This window comes from Hyla sarda, unplaced genomic scaffold, assembly GCF_029499605.1.
Source record: "Hyla sarda isolate aHylSar1 unplaced genomic scaffold, aHylSar1.hap1 scaffold_1178, whole genome shotgun sequence".
NCBI lineage: Eukaryota > Metazoa > Chordata > Amphibia > Anura > Hylidae > Hyla > Hyla sarda.
The window spans coordinates 1-20,679 of NW_026607801.1; the positions used below are offsets into that span (position 1 = coordinate 1).

Below are 20,679 nucleotides of genomic sequence, written 5' to 3' on the forward strand. Positions count from 1 at the left end.
GGAGCATTTGTGGTCCCCTAGTAGCTTCGGCGAAAAGGGACATCGAACCTGGAACCTCGCAGGTACCTTTTGGTCCGGAGGCGAAGGGTAAGGTTTGTTGGGGGGCCTCTCTCCTATCGGAGAAGGGCTTGCGATAGACCGCATCCTTTGTGCACGTTTTTTTAGTGTAACACGTTTGCACTTTTTCTTGCACTTTGGGTGAATCGAAAGCACGTTCCTCGGCTTTAGATAAAAAAAAAAAAAAAAAAAAATCTGTTCTTATCAGTTTAATATCTGATACGTCCCCTATCTGGGGACCATATATTAAATGGATTTTTGAGAACGGGGGCCGATTTCGAAGCTTGCTTCCGTCGCCCTATGCATTGACCCGATATGGCAGTATCTTCGGGTACAGTGCACCACCCCCTTACAGGGTTAAAAAGAAAGATTCCTACTTTCATTGCTACCTGCTTGCTGGCTAGCCAGCTAGCCAGCCCTGTGGGCCTTGCTGCTGCTGCAGCCAAAAAACAAAAGGTGGTGCTGCTGCTGCTTCTGCTGCTTCTGCTTCTGCTTGTGTCTGGCCCCTGTTGGAGCGTCCAGGCACAGGACTTCTGCTGCTGCTGACTAAATGGCCTCCTTAATTGGATCATTTGAGTAGCCAGCACACCTGTGCAGGTAGGGCATGACATGATAGGCAGCTGCCTTGATAGCGGGTGGGTGCTGAATGTTCCTAATTGACAAAATAAGATTAATGCTTATGAAGAAATATAAAATCTCATCCCTTCCCCAATATCGCGCCACACCCCTACCCCTTAATTCCCTGGTTGAACGTGATGGACATATGTCTTTTTTCGACCGTACTAACTATGTAACTATGTAACATAACATGGGGGGGGGGTCTCCTGGCTGTTCACACAGGTGTGTCATTGCTGTACATTGACCATGCATTGCTTCTGTGGTATTGCAAAGGCAAAGACAAATGCTTCCAGCCATCCATTGCACTAATGGATTGGTCATCAGCTGGCTGTCTATGTCCCGCATCAATATAGACCAAAGTACAGAGGGTTAGGCTATGCTATTGTGCACCTACCTGATGCATCAGAAGGTGCGAGGCCCTTGCTAAATTCTGTGCACAGACTTTGAGATCTATGCTTTAGACTGTATCTAAACCTGCTCCAACATGGACTGACATTCTGGCCTACTTTCAGCCGATGCGACTTGTCTGTCGCTGAACAGTCGCTTTTTATGTATTCAGCACCTATGTATAATGTTGTAAAAATGCTCTAGAAGCTAAAGTCGCAGAAATGTCACACATATTTGGCCTGCAACTTTCTGTGCGACAAATTCAGACAGGAAAAATCAGTATAAATCCTTAGAAAATTATCCCCCAGTGTCTCCATCTGCTGGCGGTATTGAATAAGCATTGCTGCACTGATGGGGTATGCATTAGACGAAAAAAAAGAAGAAAAAGAAGAATAATACGCCCAGAAAAGAGGCGAAAAGGAGAAAAACGTAAAAAAACGTGAAAAAAAAGTAAGAGGAAGAGAAGGGAAAAAAAGGTGGAAATGGGTTTAAAAGTGATTTCGGCGGAGAAATATATATATATATATATATATATATATATATATATATATATATATGCGCACACACACACATAGATATAAACGTATTCTCCGTTGAGATATTGCAGCCGCTGCTGTGTCCAGGCCCAGGAGCCTTAGCACTGTGCTGTGATGTCACTCAATACCACTGACATCACTAGGTGTAAACAACATCTCTCCTTTGCTGTGTATGTGACTATGGAGCTGTTTGGTGATGTCGTCTATTACGGCCTTCATAGAAGCAACAGGAGATTGTTGCATCCATCTTGAACCCTCAGAACTACAGTGCTATGATGTCACTCACTTCCACAGGCCTTGCAGAGTGTAAACAACAACAACCCAGCTTTGTTGTGTATGTAACCAAAGGGATTTGTGATGTCACCTAGAACCTTCACAGCAGCGACAGCTTTATGAGGAGCATCAGCACTGCTCTGCCTGAGCAGAACCATCACCGCCATAGGTTGTCAAATAACCCGGATTTAACCCACACAGGTAAGTCCAATGGGGTGCAGGCATGTCCTCTATGCTTACAGCTTCCCGTGGGTGTTGGTTTGATACCGTTTGGGGACAGCCAAGGAGGCATCTGCAGGCAACAAAGGTAGGTGTGTGCTTGTGTGTGTGTTTCCTATGCAGATCCTAAGCCCAGTGTCACATGCAAGTAGGAGGAGTAAGAAGGGTTCCTGGCAAATCCGGGTTATGGATTGCATTTAAAAAGGCCCCGTGGGAGTGCAATGGGCCCCTGTCTTGCTGCTTAGCAATAATGGTATGGGTTTAGGTTCTGCTGTGTGTACTGGTGGTTGACTGCCCCCCAGCCCAGAGTGTGCATGGAAAATTGTCTGGCAGCCTCCCTGACAGCAAGCAGTGATAGTGCCCATGAAGGGGACCTTGTTGGGCCCGCCCCTTTCACGGTTATCGCTTCTCGGCCTTTTGGCTAAGATCAAGTGTAGTATCTGTTCTTATCAGTTTAATATCTGATACGTCCCCTATCTGGGGACCATATATTAAATGGATTTTTGAGAACGGGGGCCGATTTCGAAGCTTGCTTCCGTCGCCCTATGCATTGACCCGATATGGCAGTATCTTCGGGTACAGTGCACCACCCCCTTACAGGGTTAAAAAGAAAGATTCCTACTTTCATTGCTACCTGCTTGCTGGCTAGCCAGCTAGCCAGCCCTGTGGGCCTTGCTGCTGCTGCAGCCAAAAAACAAAAGGTGGTGCTGCTGCTGCTTCTGCTGCTTCTGCTTCTGCTTGTGTCTGGCCCCTGTTGGAGCGTCCAGGCACAGGACTTCTGCTGCTGCTGACTAAATGGCCTCCTTAATTGGATCATTTGAGTAGCCAGCACACCTGTGCAGGTAGGGCATGACATGATAGGCAGCTGCCTTGATAGCGGGTGGGTGCTGAATGTTCCTAATTGACAAAATAAGATTAATGCTTATGAAGAAATATAAAATCTCATCCCTTCCCCAATATCGCGCCACACCCCTACCCCTTAATTCCCTGGTTGAACGTGATGGACATATGTCTTTTTTCGACCGTACTAACTATGTAACTATGTAACATAACATGGGGGGGGGTCTCCTGGCTGTTCACACAGGTGTGTCATTGCTGTACATTGACCATGCATTGCTTCTGTGGTATTGCAAAGGCAAAGACAAATGCTTCCAGCCATCCATTGCACTAATGGATTGGTCATCAGCTGGCTGTCTATGTCCCGCATCAATATAGACCAAAGTACAGAGGGTTAGGCTATGCTATTGTGCACCTACCTGATGCATCAGAAGGTGCGAGGCCCTTGCTAAATTCTGTGCACAGACTTTGAGATCTATGCTTTAGACTGTATCTAAACCTGCTCCAACATGGACTGACATTCTGGCCTACTTTCAGCCGATGCGACTTGTCTGTCGCTGAACAGTCGCTTTTTATGTATTCAGCACCTATGTATAATGTTGTAAAAATGCTCTAGAAGCTAAAGTCGCAGAAATGTCACACATATTTGGCCTGCAACTTTCTGTGCGACAAATTCAGACAGGAAAAATCAGTATAAATCCTTAGAAAATTATCCCCCAGTGTCTCCATCTGCTGGCGGTATTGAATAAGCATTGCTGCACTGATGGGGTATGCATTAGACGAAAAAAAAGAAGAAAAAGAAGAATAATACGCCCAGAAAAGAGGCGAAAAGGAGAAAAACGTAAAAAAACGTGAAAAAAAAGTAAGAGGAAGAGAAGGGAAAAAAAGGTGGAAATGGGTTTAAAAGTGATTTCGGCGGAGAAATATATATATATATATATATATATATATATATATATGCGCACACACACACATAGATATAAACGTATTCTCCGTTGAGATATTGCAGCCGCTGCTGTGTCCAGGCCCAGGAGCCTTAGCACTGTGCTGTGATGTCACTCAATACCACTGACATCACTAGGTGTAAACAACATCTCTCCTTTGCTGTGTATGTGACTATGGAGCTGTTTGGTGATGTCGTCTATTACGGCCTTCATAGAAGCAACAGGAGATTGTTGCATCCATCTTGAACCCTCAGAACTACAGTGCTATGATGTCACTCACTTCCACAGGCCTTGCAGAGTGTAAACAACAACAACCCAGCTTTGTTGTGTATGTAACCAAAGGGATTTGTGATGTCACCTAGAACCTTCACAGCAGCGACAGCTTTATGAGGAGCATCAGCACTGCTCTGCCTGAGCAGAACCATCACCGCCATAGGTTGTCAAATAACCCGGATTTAACCCACACAGGTAAGTCCAATGGGGTGCAGGCATGTCCTCTATGCTTACAGCTTCCCGTGGGTGTTGGTTTGATACCGTTTGGGGACAGCCAAGGAGGCATCTGCAGGCAACAAAGGTAGGTGTGTGCTTGTGTGTGTGTTTCCTATGCAGATCCTAAGCCCAGTGTCACATGCAAGTAGGAGGAGTAAGAAGGGTTCCTGGCAAATCCGGGTTATGGATTGCATTTAAAAAGGCCCCGTGGGAGTGCAATGGGCCCCTGTCTTGCTGCTTAGCAATAATGGTATGGGTTTAGGTTCTGCTGTGTGTACTGGTGGTTGACTGCCCCCCAGCCCAGAGTGTGCATGGAAAATTGTCTGGCAGCCTCCCTGACAGCAAGCAGTGATAGTGCCCATGAAGGGGACCTTGTTGGGCCCGCCCCTTTCACGGTTATCGCTTCTCGGCCTTTTGGCTAAGATCAAGTGTAGTATCTGTTCTTATCAGTTTAATATCTGATACGTCCCCTATCTGGGGACCATATATTAAATGGATTTTTGAGAACGGGGGCCGATTTCGAAGCTTGCTTCCGTCGCCCTATGCATTGACCCGATATGGCAGTATCTTCGGGTACAGTGCACCACCCCCTTACAGGGTTAAAAAGAAAGATTCCTACTTTCATTGCTACCTGCTTGCTGGCTAGCCAGCTAGCCAGCCCTGTGGGCCTTGCTGCTGCTGCAGCCAAAAAACAAAAGGTGGTGCTGCTGCTGCTTCTGCTGCTTCTGCTTCTGCTTGTGTCTGGCCCCTGTTGGAGCGTCCAGGCACAGGACTTCTGCTGCTGCTGACTAAATGGCCTCCTTAATTGGATCATTTGAGTAGCCAGCACACCTGTGCAGGTAGGGCATGACATGATAGGCAGCTGCCTTGATAGCGGGTGGGTGCTGAATGTTCCTAATTGACAAAATAAGATTAATGCTTATGAAGAAATATAAAATCTCATCCCTTCCCCAATATCGCGCCACACCCCTACCCCTTAATTCCCTGGTTGAACGTGATGGACATATGTCTTTTTTCGACCGTACTAACTATGTAACTATGTAACATAACATGGGGGGGGGTCTCCTGGCTGTTCACACAGGTGTGTCATTGCTGTACATTGACCATGCATTGCTTCTGTGGTATTGCAAAGGCAAAGACAAATGCTTCCAGCCATCCATTGCACTAATGGATTGGTCATCAGCTGGCTGTCTATGTCCCGCATCAATATAGACCAAAGTACAGAGGGTTAGGCTATGCTATTGTGCACCTACCTGATGCATCAGAAGGTGCGAGGCCCTTGCTAAATTCTGTGCACAGACTTTGAGATCTATGCTTTAGACTGTATCTAAACCTGCTCCAACATGGACTGACATTCTGGCCTACTTTCAGCCGATGCGACTTGTCTGTCGCTGAACAGTCGCTTTTTATGTATTCAGCACCTATGTATAATGTTGTAAAAATGCTCTAGAAGCTAAAGTCGCAGAAATGTCACACATATTTGGCCTGCAACTTTCTGTGCGACAAATTCAGACAGGAAAAATCAGTATAAATCCTTAGAAAATTATCCCCCAGTGTCTCCATCTGCTGGCGGTATTGAATAAGCATTGCTGCACTGATGGGGTATGCATTAGACGAAAAAAAAGAAGAAAAAGAAGAATAATACGCCCAGAAAAGAGGCGAAAAGGAGAAAAACGTAAAAAAACGTGAAAAAAAAGTAAGAGGAAGAGAAGGGAAAAAAAGGTGGAAATGGGTTTAAAAGTGATTTCGGCGGAGAAATATATATATATATATATATATATATATATATATATATATATATATGCGCACACACACACATAGATATAAACGTATTCTCCGTTGAGATATTGCAGCCGCTGCTGTGTCCAGGCCCAGGAGCCTTAGCACTGTGCTGTGATGTCACTCAATACCACTGACATCACTAGGTGTAAACAACATCTCTCCTTTGCTGTGTATGTGACTATGGAGCTGTTTGGTGATGTCGTCTATTACGGCCTTCATAGAAGCAACAGGAGATTGTTGCATCCATCTTGAACCCTCAGAACTACAGTGCTATGATGTCACTCACTTCCACAGGCCTTGCAGAGTGTAAACAACAACAACCCAGCTTTGTTGTGTATGTAACCAAAGGGATTTGTGATGTCACCTAGAACCTTCACAGCAGCGACAGCTTTATGAGGAGCATCAGCACTGCTCTGCCTGAGCAGAACCATCACCGCCATAGGTTGTCAAATAACCCGGATTTAACCCACACAGGTAAGTCCAATGGGGTGCAGGCATGTCCTCTATGCTTACAGCTTCCCGTGGGTGTTGGTTTGATACCGTTTGGGGACAGCCAAGGAGGCATCTGCAGGCAACAAAGGTAGGTGTGTGCTTGTGTGTGTGTTTCCTATGCAGATCCTAAGCCCAGTGTCACATGCAAGTAGGAGGAGTAAGAAGGGTTCTTGGCAAATCCGGGTTATGGATTGCATTTAAAAAGGCCCCGTGGGAGTGCAATGGGCCCCTGTCTTGCTGCTTAGCAATAATGGTATGGGTTTAGGTTCTGCTGTGTGTACTGGTGGTTGACTGCCCCCCAGCCCAGAGTGTGCATGGAAAATTGTCTGGCAGCCTCCCTGACAGCAAGCAGTGATAGTGCCCATGAAGGGGACCTTGTTGGGCCCGCCCCTTTCACGGTTATCGCTTCTCGGCCTTTTGGCTAAGATCAAGTGTAGTATCTGTTCTTATCAGTTTAATATCTGATACGTCCCCTATCTGGGGACCATATATTAAATGGATTTTTGAGAACGGGGGCCGATTTCGAAGCTTGCTTCCGTCGCCCTATGCATTGACCCGATATGGCAGTATCTTCGGGTACAGTGCACCACCCCCTTACAGGGTTAAAAAGAAAGATTCCTACTTTCATTGCTACCTGCTTGCTGGCTAGCCAGCTAGCCAGCCCTGTGGGCCTTGCTGCTGCTGCAGCCAAAAAACAAAAGGTGGTGCTGCTGCTGCTTCTGCTTCTGCTTGTGTCTGGCCCCTGTTGGAGCGTCCAGGCACAGGACTTCTGCTGCTGCTGACTAAATGGCCTCCTTAATTGGATCATTTGAGTAGCCAGCACACCTGTGCAGGTAGGGCATGACATGATAGGCAGCTGCCTTGATAGCGGGTGGGTGCTGAATGTTCCTAATTGACAAAATAAGATTAATGCTTATGAAGAAATATAAAATCTCATCCCTTCCCCAATATCGCGCCACACCCCTACCCCTTAATTCCCTGGTTGAACGTGATGGACATATGTCTTTTTTCGACCGTACTAACTATGTAACTATGTAACATAACATGGGGGGGGGGTCTCCTGGCTGTTCACACAGGTGTGTCATTGCTGTACATTGACCATGCATTGCTTCTGTGGTATTGCAAAGGCAAAGACAAATGCTTCCAGCCATCCATTGCACTAATGGATTGGTCATCAGCTGGCTGTCTATGTCCCGCATCAATATAGACCAAAGTACAGAGGGTTAGGCTATGCTATTGTGCACCTACCTGATGCATCAGAAGGTGCGAGGCCCTTGCTAAATTCTGTGCACAGACTTTGAGATCTATGCTTTAGACTGTATCTAAACCTGCTCCAACATGGACTGACATTCTGGCCTACTTTCAGCCGATGCGACTTGTCTGTCGCTGAACAGTCGCTTTTTATGTATTCAGCACCTATGTATAATGTTGTAAAAATGCTCTAGAAGCTAAAGTCGCAGAAATGTCACACATATTTGGCCTGCAACTTTCTGTGCGACAAATTCAGACAGGAAAAATCAGTATAAATCCTTAGAAAATTATCCCCCAGTGTCTCCATCTGCTGGCGGTATTGAATAAGCATTGCTGCACTGATGGGGTATGCATTAGACGAAAAAAAAGAAGAAAAAGAAGAATAATACGCCCAGAAAAGAGGCGAAAAGGAGAAAAACGTAAAAAAACGTGAAAAAAAAGTAAGAGGAAGAGAAGGGAAAAAAAGGTGGAAATGGGTTTAAAAGTGATTTCGGCGGAGAAATATATATATATATATATATATATATATATATATATATATATATGCGCACACACACACATAGATATAAACGTATTCTCCGTTGAGATATTGCAGCCGCTGCTGTGTCCAGGCCCAGGAGCCTTAGCACTGTGCTGTGATGTCACTCAATACCACTGACATCACTAGGTGTAAACAACATCTCTCCTTTGCTGTGTATGTGACTATGGAGCTGTTTGGTGATGTCGTCTATTACGGCCTTCATAGAAGCAACAGGAGATTGTTGCATCCATCTTGAACCCTCAGAACTACAGTGCTATGATGTCACTCACTTCCACAGGCCTTGCAGAGTGTAAACAACAACAACCCAGCTTTGTTGTGTATGTAACCAAAGGGATTTGTGATGTCACCTAGAACCTTCACAGCAGCGACAGCTTTATGAGGAGCATCAGCACTGCTCTGCCTGAGCAGAACCATCACCGCCATAGGTTGTCAAATAACCCGGATTTAACCCACACAGGTAAGTCCAATGGGGTGCAGGCATGTCCTCTATGCTTACAGCTTCCCGTGGGTGTTGGTTTGATACCGTTTGGGGACAGCCAAGGAGGCATCTGCAGGCAACAAAGGTAGGTGTGTGCTTGTGTGTGTGTTTCCTATGCAGATCCTAAGCCCAGTGTCACATGCAAGTAGGAGGAGTAAGAAGGGTTCCTGGCAAATCCGGGTTATGGATTGCATTTAAAAAGGCCCCGTGGGAGTGCAATGGGCCCCTGTCTTGCTGCTTAGCAATAATGGTATGGGTTTAGGTTCTGCTGTGTGTACTGGTGGTTGACTGCCCCCCAGCCCAGAGTGTGCATGGAAAATTGTCTGGCAGCCTCCCTGACAGCAAGCAGTGATAGTGCCCATGAAGGGGACCTTGTTGGGCCCGCCCCTTTCACGGTTATCGCTTCTCGGCCTTTTGGCTAAGATCAAGTGTAGTATCTGTTCTTATCAGTTTAATATCTGATACGTCCCCTATCTGGGGACCATATATTAAATGGATTTTTGAGAATGGGGGCCGATTTCGAAGCTTGCTTCCGTCGCCCTATGCATTGACCCGATATGGCAGTATCTTCGGGTACAGTGCACCACCCCCTTACAGGGTTAAAAAGAAAGATTCCTACTTTCATTGCTACCTGCTTGCTGGCTAGCCAGCTAGCCAGCCCTGTGGGCCTTGCTGCTGCTGCAGCCAAAAAACAAAAGGTGGTGCTGCTGCTGCTTCTGCTGCTTCTGCTTCTGCTTGTGTCTGGCCCCTGTTGGAGCGTCCAGGCACAGGACTTCTGCTGCTGCTGACTAAATGGCCTCCTTAATTGGATCATTTGAGTAGCCAGCACACCTGTGCAGGTAGGGCATGACATGATAGGCAGCTGCCTTGATAGCGGGTGGGTGCTGAATGTTCCTAATTGACAAAATAAGATTAATGCTTATGAAGAAATATAAAATCTCATCCCTTCCCCAATATCGCGCCACACCCCTACCCCTTAATTCCCTGGTTGAACGTGATGGACATATGTCTTTTTTCGACCGTACTAACTATGTAACTATGTAACATAACATGGGGGGGGGGTCTCCTGGCTGTTCACACAGGTGTGTCATTGCTGTACATTGACCATGCATTGCTTCTGTGGTATTGCAAAGGCAAAGACAAATGCTTCCAGCCATCCATTGCACTAATGGATTGGTCATCAGCTGGCTGTCTATGTCCCGCATCAATATAGACCAAAGTACAGAGGGTTAGGCTATGCTATTGTGCACCTACCTGATGCATCAGAAGGTGCGAGGCCCTTGCTAAATTCTGTGCACAGACTTTGAGATCTATGCTTTAGACTGTATCTAAACCTGCTCCAACATGGACTGACATTCTGGCCTACTTTCAGCCGATGCGACTTGTCTGTCGCTGAACAGTCGCTTTTTATGTATTCAGCACCTATGTATAATGTTGTAAAAATGCTCTAGAAGCTAAAGTCGCAGAAATGTCACACATATTTGGCCTGCAACTTTCTGTGCGACAAATTCAGACAGGAAAAATCAGTATAAATCCTTAGAAAATTATCCCCCAGTGTCTCCATCTGCTGGCGGTATTGAATAAGCATTGCTGCACTGATGGGGTATGCATTAGACGAAAAAAAAGAAGAAAAAGAAGAATAATACGCCCAGAAAAGAGGCGAAAAGGAGAAAAACGTAAAAAAACGTGAAAAAAAAGTAAGAGGAAGAGAAGGGAAAAAAAGGTGGAAATGGGTTTAAAAGTGATTTCGGCGGAGAAATATATATATATATATATATATATATATATATATATATATATATATATATATATGCGCACACACACACATAGATATAAACGTATTCTCCGTTGAGATATTGCAGCCGCTGCTGTGTCCAGGCCCAGGAGCCTTAGCACTGTGCTGTGATGTCACTCAATACCACTGACATCACTAGGTGTAAACAACATCTCTCCTTTGCTGTGTATGTGACTATGGAGCTGTTTGGTGATGTCGTCTATTACGGCCTTCATAGAAGCAACAGGAGATTGTTGCATCCATCTTGAACCCTCAGAACTACAGTGCTATGATGTCACTCACTTCCACAGGCCTTGCAGAGTGTAAACAACAACAACCCAGCTTTGTTGTGTATGTAACCAAAGGGATTTGTGATGTCACCTAGAACCTTCACAGCAGCGACAGCTTTATGAGGAGCATCAGCACTGCTCTGCCTGAGCAGAACCATCACCGCCATAGGTTGTCAAATAACCCGGATTTAACCCACACAGGTAAGTCCAATGGGGTGCAGGCATGTCCTCTATGCTTACAGCTTCCCGTGGGTGTTGGTTTGATACCGTTTGGGGACAGCCAAGGAGGCATCTGCAGGCAACAAAGGTAGGTGTGTGCTTGTGTGTGTGTTTCCTATGCAGATCCTAAGCCCAGTGTCACATGCAAGTAGGAGGAGTAAGAAGGGTTCCTGGCAAATCCGGGTTATGGATTGCATTTAAAAAGGCCCCGTGGGAGTGCAATGGGCCCCTGTCTTGCTGCTTAGCAATAATGGTATGGGTTTAGGTTCTGCTGTGTGTACTGGTGGTTGACTGCCCCCCAGCCCAGAGTGTGCATGGAAAATTGTCTGGCAGCCTCCCTGACAGCAAGCAGTGATAGTGCCCATGAAGGGGACCTTGTTGGGCCCGCCCCTTTCACGGTTATCGCTTCTCGGCCTTTTGGCTAAGATCAAGTGTAGTATCTGTTCTTATCAGTTTAATATCTGATACGTCCCCTATCTGGGGACCATATATTAAATGGATTTTTGAGAACGGGGGCCGATTTCGAAGCTTGCTTCCGTCGCCCTATGCATTGACCCGATATGGCAGTATCTTCGGGTACAGTGCACCACCCCCTTACAGGGTTAAAAAGAAAGATTCCTACTTTCATTGCTACCTGCTTGCTGGCTAGCCAGCTAGCCAGCCCTGTGGGCCTTGCTGCTGCTGCAGCCAAAAAACAAAAGGTGGTGCTGCTTCTGCTGCTTCTGCTTCTGCTTGTGTCTGGCCCCTGTTGGAGCGTCCAGGCACAGGACTTCTGCTGCTGCTGACTAAATGGCCTCCTTAATTGGATCATTTGAGTAGCCAGCACACCTGTGCAGGTAGGGCATGACATGATAGGCAGCTGCCTTGATAGCGGGTGGGTGCTGAATGTTCCTAATTGACAAAATAAGATTAATGCTTATGAAGAAATATAAAATCTCATCCCTTCCCCAATATCGCGCCACACCCCTACCCCTTAATTCCCTGGTTGAACGTGATGGACATATGTCTTTTTTCGACCGTACTAACTATGTAACTATGTAACATAACATGGGGGGGGGGTCTCCTGGCTGTTCACACAGGTGTGTCATTGCTGTACATTGACCATGCATTGCTTCTGTGGTATTGCAAAGGCAAAGACAAATGCTTCCAGCCATCCATTGCACTAATGGATTGGTCATCAGCTGGCTGTCTATGTCCCGCATCAATATAGACCAAAGTACAGAGGGTTAGGCTATGCTATTGTGCACCTACCTGATGCATCAGAAGGTGCGAGGCCCTTGCTAAATTCTGTGCACAGACTTTGAGATCTATGCTTTAGACTGTATCTAAACCTGCTCCAACATGGACTGACATTCTGGCCTACTTTCAGCCGATGCGACTTGTCTGTCGCTGAACAGTCGCTTTTTATGTATTCAGCACCTATGTATAATGTTGTAAAAATGCTCTAGAAGCTAAAGTCGCAGAAATGTCACACATATTTGGCCTGCAACTTTCTGTGCGACAAATTCAGACAGGAAAAATCAGTATAAATCCTTAGAAAATTATCCCCCAGTGTCTCCATCTGCTGGCGGTATTGAATAAGCATTGCTGCACTGATGGGGTATGCATTAGACGAAAAAAAAGAAGAAAAAGAAGAATAATACGCCCAGAAAAGAGGCGAAAAGGAGAAAAACGTAAAAAAACGTGAAAAAAAAGTAAGAGGAAGAGAAGGGAAAAAAAGGTGGAAATGGGTTTAAAAGTGATTTCGGCGGAGAAATATATATATATATATATATATATATATATATATATATGCGCACACACACACATAGATATAAACGTATTCTCCGTTGAGATATTGCAGCCGCTGCTGTGTCCAGGCCCAGGAGCCTTAGCACTGTGCTGTGATGTCACTCAATACCACTGACATCACTAGGTGTAAACAACATCTCTCCTTTGCTGTGTATGTGACTATGGAGCTGTTTGGTGATGTCGTCTATTACGGCCTTCATAGAAGCAACAGGAGATTGTTGCATCCATCTTGAACCCTCAGAACTACAGTGCTATGATGTCACTCACTTCCACAGGCCTTGCAGAGTGTAAACAACAACAACCCAGCTTTGTTGTGTATGTAACCAAAGGGATTTGTGATGTCACCTAGAACCTTCACAGCAGCGACAGCTTTATGAGGAGCATCAGCACTGCTCTGCCTGAGCAGAACCATCACCGCCATAGGTTGTCAAATAACCCGGATTTAACCCACACAGGTAAGTCCAATGGGGTGCAGGCATGTCCTCTATGCTTACAGCTTCCCGTGGGTGTTGGTTTGATACCGTTTGGGGACAGCCAAGGAGGCATCTGCAGGCAACAAAGGTAGGTGTGTGCTTGTGTGTGTGTTTCCTATGCAGATCCTAAGCCCAGTGTCACATGCAAGTAGGAGGAGTAAGAAGGGTTCCTGGCAAATCCGGGTTATGGATTGCATTTAAAAAGGCCCCGTGGGAGTGCAATGGGCCCCTGTCTTGCTGCTTAGCAATAATGGTATGGGTTTAGGTTCTGCTGTGTGTACTGGTGGTTGACTGCCCCCCAGCCCAGAGTGTGCATGGAAAATTGTCTGGCAGCCTCCCTGACAGCAAGCAGTGATAGTGCCCATGAAGGGGACCTTGTTGGGCCCGCCCCTTTCACGGTTATCGCTTCTCGGCCTTTTGGCTAAGATCAAGTGTAGTATCTGTTCTTATCAGTTTAATATCTGATACGTCCCCTATCTGGGGACCATATATTAAATGGATTTTTGAGAACGGGGGCCGATTTCGAAGCTTGCTTCCGTCGCCCTATGCATTGACCCGATATGGCAGTATCTTCGGGTACAGTGCACCACCCCCTTACAGGGTTAAAAAGAAAGATTCCTACTTTCATTGCTACCTGCTTGCTGGCTAGCCAGCTAGCCAGCCCTGTGGGCCTTGCTGCTGCTGCAGCCAAAAAACAAAAGGTGGTGCTGCTGCTGCTTCTGCTTCTGCTTGTGTCTGGCCCCTGTTGGAGCGTCCAGGCACAGGACTTCTGCTGCTGCTGACTAAATGGCCTCCTTAATTGGATCATTTGAGTAGCCAGCACACCTGTGCAGGTAGGGCATGACATGATAGGCAGCTGCCTTGATAGCGGGTGGGTGCTGAATGTTCCTAATTGACAAAATAAGATTAATGCTTATGAAGAAATATAAAATCTCATCCCTTCCCCAATATCGCGCCACACCCCTACCCCTTAATTCCCTGGTTGAACGTGATGGACATATGTCTTTTTTCGACCGTACTAACTATGTAACTATGTAACATAACATGGGGGGGGGTCTCCTGGCTGTTCACACAGGTGTGTCATTGCTGTACATTGACCATGCATTGCTTCTGTGGTATTGCAAAGGCAAAGACAAATGCTTCCAGCCATCCATTGCACTAATGGATTGGTCATCAGCTGGCTGTCTATGTCCCGCATCAATATAGACCAAAGTACAGAGGGTTAGGCTATGCTATTGTGCACCTACCTGATGCATCAGAAGGTGCGAGGCCCTTGCTAAATTCTGTGCACAGACTTTGAGATCTATGCTTTAGACTGTATCTAAACCTGCTCCAACATGGACTGACATTCTGGCCTACTTTCAGCCGATGCGACTTGTCTGTCGCTGAACAGTCGCTTTTTATGTATTCAGCACCTATGTATAATGTTGTAAAAATGCTCTAGAAGCTAAAGTCGCAGAAATGTCACACATATTTGGCCTGCAACTTTCTGTGCGACAAATTCAGACAGGAAAAATCAGTATAAATCCTTAGAAAATTATCCCCCAGTGTCTCCATCTGCTGGCGGTATTGAATAAGCATTGCTGCACTGATGGGGTATGCATTAGACGAAAAAAAAGAAGAAAAAGAAGAATAATACGCCCAGAAAAGAGGCGAAAAGGAGAAAAACGTAAAAAAACGTGAAAAAAAAGTAAGAGGAAGAGAAGGGAAAAAAAGGTGGAAATGGGTTTAAAAGTGATTTCGGCGGAGAAATATATATATATATATATATATATATATATATATATATATATATATATGCGCACACACACACATAGATATAAACGTATTCTCCGTTGAGATATTGCAGCCGCTGCTGTGTCCAGGCCCAGGAGCCTTAGCACTGTGCTGTGATGTCACTCAATACCACTGACATCACTAGGTGTAAACAACATCTCTCCTTTGCTGTGTATGTGACTATGGAGCTGTTTGGTGATGTCGTCTATTACGGCCTTCATAGAAGCAACAGGAGATTGTTGCATCCATCTTGAACCCTCAGAACTACAGTGCTATGATGTCACTCACTTCCACAGGCCTTGCAGAGTGTAAACAACAACAACCCAGCTTTGTTGTGTATGTAACCAAAGGGATTTGTGATGTCACCTAGAACCTTCACAGCAGCGACAGCTTTATGAGGAGCATCAGCACTGCTCTGCCTGAGCAGAACCATCACCGCCATAGGTTGTCAAATAACCCGGATTTAACCCACACAGGTAAGTCCAATGGGGTGCAGGCATGTCCTCTATGCTTACAGCTTCCCGTGGGTGTTGGTTTGATACCGTTTGGGGACAGCCAAGGAGGCATCTGCAGGCAACAAAGGTAGGTGTGTGCTTGTGTGTGTGTTTCCTATGCAGATCCTAAGCCCAGTGTCACATGCAAGTAGGAGGAGTAAGAAGGGTTCCTGGCAAATCCGGGTTATGGATTGCATTTAAAAAGGCCCCGTGGGAGTGCAATGGGCCCCTGTCTTGCTGCTTAGCAATAATGGTATGGGTTTAGGTTCTGCTGTGTGTACTGGTGGTTGACTGCCCCCCAGCCCAGAGTGTGCATGGAAAATTGTCTGGCAGCCTCCCTGACAGCAAGCAGTGATAGTGCCCATGAAGGGGACCTTGTTGGGCCCGCCCCTTTCACGGTTATCGCTTCTCGGCCTTTTGGCTTCGATCCCGTGCGGTTTACCGGGCGGGTTAGGAGTTGAAGGGGGTGGTGATCGGGGCCCTCTTTGCGGGAGGCCCTGGGTTATTTCGGAGTTGCGATAGTGGGTTTCATCGCCTGCAAAAATGAGTGGAGGAGAGAGGATTCGCGGAATGGAAGACACGGTCAGGATTTTCGTCCCAACGGAACATCGGGGAACGGTTGGCCTGGACCAGATTGTGCTGGAGATTCTACGCAGGCTCCAGTACCTAAAGGTAACAGATGTATTTGCAATGCAAGATTTCCCTAGACAGGGTATTTATGATGTTACATTTGTTAATTCCGAGATTTGTCAGAGGGTCTACAAGGACCTGGAAGGAATGAAGAGAAAGAATGAGCCGGATATTATGAGGAAAGTTAAAGTAGAGCCTTTGTTTCTGAGTACAGAGAAAGTGGTCATCGTACATATGTACAATCCCAAAGTTACAGACTCAATGGTAACAAATTTTCTTTATCGTTATTGTGAAGAAGTGAAGTTTTTTGGAAAACTAAAGAACAGACATGGTTTTTTTAACTGTAAAAGGAAATATGTTGTGAAGTTCAAGAAGGATGAGTCTATGGAGGAGGGAATTAAGAGTATTCCTCAAGTTTTTTCCATTGGAGGAGAGCGTGGTTTTTGTTTTTATGAGGGGCAGCTTCAGTTTTGCCGCAAATGTCAAGCATATGGCCACGTGCAGGACGCATGTCCTGTGAAGGGTGTTGTTTGTAGGAACTGTGGCAAGACTGGGCATGAAACAAGTTTTTGCGTTGAGGAAAAGACTTGTGATATTTGTGGGAGTAATTCCCATTTGGCAAGAGGATGTCACTTATGGTACAAGAGAAGGAGTTATGCTGATGCGGCTGGAAGTAAAGGTGGACAGAGCAATGAACAGGGAATGGGAAGGAGGTCTTTTTCAGAAGCCACAGGTGTGGATGGAGGTGTGGATGGAGGTGTGGATGGAGGTGAAAAATCTAATGTGGAGGGGGAATGTGAAGTCGGGAGGAGCGCAGGTGGTACGATTGTTAAAAATGTTGTTGCTCAAGTGGATGTGATTAAAGAGGCTTTTGTGGAGACAAGTGTGGTGGTTGAACAGGAGTATAAGAAAGTGGTCTCCACAAGTGAAGTAACATGTGCAAAGGGGGTGGAGGTCAAGAAGATTGAAACTGTGTATGGAGATGTGTTTCCTTGTGGAAGCATGAGTGGTGATGTGGAATGTCCAGACCCTGTTGTGGGGGAGGAGGAGGGAATGGAATTCCAAGAAAATGTGCAGTCATCTGAGAAGTCCCTTACACCTGCTCAGAGATTTGTCAGCAGTGATGAGGAGGATGAGGTGGGGGTGGAAAGTAAAAGAAGTAAAAAAGGAAGTTGGACTGGGGATCAAGAGGACCCAGTGGTTGGAAGAGGAGTTGAAATGGACAGGGACTCTGATCCAGGGTCGCCTGATTGTTATGAAAATGTTTTAAGGAAAGTTGAGAGTCAGAGCAGTAATTTTTAACTATGATGGATATTAAAGTTTTGATTTTATTCATTTTAGTTATTATGACTCTTATCTTAACAACCCTTAATGTCAGGAGTATTGGATCAGAAGTAAGAAGAGCTGCTATTTTTGAGGTGTTGGAGAATGTGAGAGCTGATATAATATGTTTACAGGAGTGTGCAATTAAATCTGCACCTTATGCTGATGAGTGGAGGATGGGACAATCTTTTTGGTCAACTAGTACGGATAACAAGAATGAAGGAGTTGGTTTTTTAATCAAAAATAACAATATCAAAGTTTTAAATTGCCAGATTTTAATACCAGGCCGTTGCATGGTTTTAAACTTTGAGTTTTTAGACCAGAGGATTAGAGTTTTTAACGTATATGCCCCAGCAGAGAAGAAAGAGCGGTTGGTTTTTTTAGAGTCCTTGAAGTTTTTTATCCCTGGTCGGGAAAGTACTATAGTGGCTGGTGATTTTAACTGTATCCGTACTGTTAATGACCGTGAGAGTGCTGCTGAAGTCCGAACTGACATTACCTCTAATGCTTTAAATCAATTAGTACAAGACTTACACTATATAGATGCTGGACTGATGATTGACACTGATGATAGATATACATATGTATCGGATAGTGGTCACTGTAAATCCCGGATAGATTATATTTTTGTGTCTGAAGGGATGAAGGTGGCCCGGTGTAATCAGATGATGTCGATTTTCTCAGATCATAAAATTTTATCTGCTGAAATAAGCATCTCAGAGTCCATTGCCTTTGGTAGGGGACTCTGGAAGTTGAATGTGAGTTTACTTGAAGAAGAGGAGGTAATGGCAGGTTTTAAAAATATATTTTTATCCTGTGCTGCTAAACAAGACTGTTTTAAAAATATTTTAGACTGGTGGGATTGGGCTAAAGTGAACTTTGCTGGTTATTTTAAGTCTGTTTGCATTAAGAGAGCACAGGAGAAGAGGCGGAGAGATGAGACTTTAGTTTCACAGTTGGAGACTCTCTTTAAGTTTAAGAACGCTGGTCTAGAGGTGGATGCTGAAATTTGTGAAATTAAGGAAGAGATGAAGACAAGGTTGAAGGAAAGAGGAAGGAATATTGTTTACAGGGCTAAGGTGCAACATTTGGAGGAGAATGAACAATGTAGTCGATATTTTTTTAAAAAGTGTTTTAAGCCAAAGGGGGTCTTTAAGTCAGTTTTAACCTCAAGTGGTGAGGTGGTTGGTAGGGAGATGGAGGAGGAGGTTTGTAAATTTTATGAAACACTTTTTAGTAATGAAAGTAAAGCTGCTATTAATGAAATGGAAGACTACTGTAACATTTTAGAGGATCAAATTCCAGATGAGGAGAAAGTTTTTTTGGTGGAAGATGTTAGTGAAAATGAAATTAGAATGGCGCTGAATGGAATGGCAAAAGGTAAAACCCCTGGTAGTGACGGCCTTCCAGCTGAGTTTTATGTTGTATTTTGGCCTCTTTTAAAAGATGTTTTTACTCGGGTTGTGCAATATGTTTTTAAGTTTGGGATTTTAGCTGATTCAATGAAGAAGGGAATTATCACACTAATACATAAGAAAGGTGACGAACGTGATATAAAAAATTGGAGACCAATTTCATTGTTAAACAGTGACTATAAAATTATTGCTAAAATTGTTGCAAACAGGCTTAGGAATATTATTGGCCATATGGTAGATAATTACCAAGTATGTGCTGTACCCGGGAGAAGAATTACTGATAATTTATTGATTTTAAGGGATGTTATTTATTATTGTAATTTTAATAAGGTGCCTCTTTTTGTCGAGTCAGTGGATTTCGAGAAGGCCTATGATAAAGTCGCACACAAATTTATGTTTATGGCCCTAAAGCATATGGGGATCCCAATGAAGTTATTACATGTTATTAAAGGGTTATATAATGGTGTTACTGGACAAGTTTTAATGAATGGCCATGTTGGTCCTGCTTTTAAGATTTTATCAGGGGTTCGGCAGGGTTGCCCACTCTCCCCAATCCTTTTCATCTGTGTAATAGAGGCCTTGTTAAAGAATGTTCAGAAAGACAAATGTGTTAAAGGAGTTTTTATACCTGGCAGTGGTGGGAGTGATCTTAAGGTTTTAAGCTACATGGATGATGTTGTGTTTACATGTACTTCAAAAGCAGATTTGAATAGAGTGAATTTGCATATTCAAATTTTTTGCTGTGTGGCCGGAATGTGTGTAAACTGGGGCAAATGTCATTTGGTGAATTTTGGGAAATGCGAAGATGTGTTGGTGGATGGAGTAGAGATAAAGGAGAATGTGGAAGTTTTAGGGGTCATTTTTGAAAAGAATCTTAAAGGGACAGAGACTTACAACAAGCTGGACAGTAAAATTGAAAAGAAATTGAATTTTTGGAAATTGAGGAGTTTATCCCTTAAAGGGAAAGTACTTGTTATTAAGACTGTGATTTTACCTTTACTTTTATATACTGCGATGGTTTTTCCACCTGGTAAGCTTTGGATGAGGAAGACAACAAGAAGACTTTTTGTTTTCTTTTGGGGATCCAAAATGGAAAAAATGAAAAGAGAGAAGGTAATGAGTACTGTAAAGAATGGTGGATATGACTTTCCAAATATTGATTTGTTTTTAAAGTTACACTATTTTCTTTTAATTTTCAAGACGATCCAGTGCAATAGTAAAACAGCTGATATGTGTAAATATTTAGCAGGATGGTTGTTTTCTAAGTGGGGCTGGTGTGAGAGGGATCTGAGGAAACCAATGGCGCTGATTATACCTACCTTTTATGTGGTTCTTCGGTCTTTCAATGATCAGTTTAATTTGAGCTCCTTGGGGAAACCTGAAAAGAAGAAAATAGAATATGAGTTGAGAAAGAGTGAAAAATTTAATGAAGTACCATTCTGTAATATTGCACAGTCAGTTAAGATTTGGAGCCTTTTTAATTCCTTTGGTTTATCAAATAGACAAAAAGATGTGGTATGGATGTCTTACCATGGTTGCCTCCCAACTCGAGTGTTTTTAAGAGGAAGAGGAATAAGAGTGAGTGAACAG

General features: G+C 44.5%; 7 non-coding genes across 7 annotated transcripts; all 7 read left to right on the forward strand.

Annotated features, from left to right (window-relative positions):
• The first annotated feature begins 217 nt into the window (after positions 1-217).
• On the forward strand, positions 218-404 carry LOC130302745 (U2 spliceosomal RNA). Its single transcript, XR_008852909.1, has one exon. It is a non-coding gene; the product is annotated as a U2 spliceosomal RNA (small nuclear RNA).
• A 2,087-nt stretch (positions 405-2,491) lies between these two features.
• LOC130302725 (U2 spliceosomal RNA) lies at positions 2,492-2,682 on the forward strand. The gene has a single exon (XR_008852891.1). It is a non-coding gene; the product is annotated as a U2 spliceosomal RNA (small nuclear RNA).
• Positions 2,683-4,758: 2,076 nt separating this feature from the next.
• LOC130302736 (U2 spliceosomal RNA) lies at positions 4,759-4,949 on the forward strand. Its single transcript, XR_008852902.1, has one exon. It is a non-coding gene; the product is annotated as a U2 spliceosomal RNA (small nuclear RNA).
• A 2,086-nt stretch (positions 4,950-7,035) lies between these two features.
• Positions 7,036-7,226, forward strand: LOC130302747 (U2 spliceosomal RNA). The gene has a single exon (XR_008852911.1). It is a non-coding gene; the product is annotated as a U2 spliceosomal RNA (small nuclear RNA).
• Positions 7,227-9,302: 2,076 nt separating this feature from the next.
• LOC130302714 (U2 spliceosomal RNA) lies at positions 9,303-9,493 on the forward strand. Its single transcript, XR_008852880.1, has one exon. It is a non-coding gene; the product is annotated as a U2 spliceosomal RNA (small nuclear RNA).
• A 2,095-nt stretch (positions 9,494-11,588) lies between these two features.
• On the forward strand, positions 11,589-11,779 carry LOC130302702 (U2 spliceosomal RNA). The gene has a single exon (XR_008852869.1). It is a non-coding gene; the product is annotated as a U2 spliceosomal RNA (small nuclear RNA).
• Positions 11,780-13,852: 2,073 nt separating this feature from the next.
• On the forward strand, positions 13,853-14,043 carry LOC130302703 (U2 spliceosomal RNA). The gene has a single exon (XR_008852870.1). It is a non-coding gene; the product is annotated as a U2 spliceosomal RNA (small nuclear RNA).
• The last annotated feature ends 6,636 nt before the right edge of the window (positions 14,044-20,679 follow it).